The sequence below is a fragment of the Schistocerca piceifrons genome, chromosome X (genome assembly GCF_021461385.2).
Source record: "Schistocerca piceifrons isolate TAMUIC-IGC-003096 chromosome X, iqSchPice1.1, whole genome shotgun sequence".
NCBI lineage: Eukaryota > Metazoa > Arthropoda > Insecta > Orthoptera > Acrididae > Schistocerca > Schistocerca piceifrons.
Window position 1 is genome coordinate 378,467,089 of NC_060149.1, and position 1,668 is coordinate 378,468,756.

A 1,668-nucleotide genomic window follows, 5' to 3' on the forward strand; every position below is an offset into this window, starting at 1 on the left:
TTACCAGGTGGGATTTACGGAGGACATCGAAAGGGTGCAAAAAAGGGCAGCTTGTTTTGTATTATCACGTAATAGGGAAGTGAGTGTGGCAGATATGATACGCGAGTTGGGATGGAAGTCATTAAAGCAAAGACGTTTTTCGTCGCGGCGAGATCTATTTACGAAATTTCAGTCACCAACTTTCTCTTCCGAATGCGAAAATATTTTATTGAGCCCAACCTACATAGGTAGGAGTGATCATCAAAATAAAATAAGAGAAATCAGAGCTCGAACAGATGGTTTAGGTGTTCGTTTTTCCCGCGCGCTGTTCGGGAGTGGAATGGTTCAGAGATAGTATGATTGTGGTTCGATAAACCCTCTGCCAAGCACTTAAATGTGAGTTGCAAAGTAATTATGTAGATGTAGATGTAGATGTAGATGACTGAAACGGGAAATTAGTAATAAAGTACATTGTGTGTGATCTTTGGCGGTTTATCTGTTCTTTAGTACTGTAATCAAATCTAAGTAGGAAACTTCAACAATTGGAAATGTAAATAAATTTTATTGTAAAATTAATAACTGTTCCTCTGCAAATGAACTGTCATTGAACTTGGATAAATTACATTGCATGCAATTCTGTGCGCACAGATTCCGATCCTACCATTACAAATAATGCGTGACGATAAATAAATAAATAAAAGAGAATATTCTAAATTCTCAGTTGTTTATGATGGTAAAAATCTGAACTGGAAATCAAATATTACAACTTTTCTGTTCAAAAGTTGACTTTCTTTTCCTATATTCATTCACTAAAGCCTTATGGAACGGTATTCTGTCGTAACTCATTACGAAGAAGAAAATTTTTGTTGCAAAGAAGGGTGTAATTAGGATAATATATTGTAACCCCTCTAGGACCTCTTGTAGACAATTACTTCAGTTGGGCATACCGACTATCTTCACACTACATTTACTCTCTCTTATCAACAATCATTAACGTTTCTTTGACAACAGTAATATTAATTAATACAGATTGTTACGAGTATAAATGCAGGTATTTCTAGTGACAACTAAGGACCGTGTGCTGAACAACATTACATCAGTATTTACTAACACTACTGGCCATTAAAATTGCTGCACCAAGAAGAAATGCAGATGATAAACGGGTATTCATTGGACAAATATATTATACTAGAACTGACATGTGATTACATTTTTACGCAATTTGGGTGCATAGATCCTGAGAAATCAGTACCCTGAACAACTACCTCTGGCCCTAATAACGGCCTTGATACGCCTGGGCATTGAGTCAAACAGATGGCGTGTACAGGTACAGCTGCCCATGCAGCTTCAACACGATACCACAGTTCATCAAGAGTAGTGACTGGCGTATTGTGACGAGCCAATTGCTAGGCCACCATTGACCAGACGTTTTCAATTGGTGAGAGATCTGGAGAATGTGCTGGCCAGGGCAGCAGTCGAACATTTCCTGTATCCAGAAAGGCCCGTAGAGGACCAGAGGACCTGCAACATGCGGTCGTGTATTATCCTGCCGAAATGTAGGGTTTCGCAGGGATCGAATGAAGGAAGAGCCACCGGTCGTAACACATCTGAAATGTAACGTCCACTGTTCAAAATGCCATCAATGCGAACAAGAGGTGACCGAGACGTGTAACCAATGGCACCCCATAC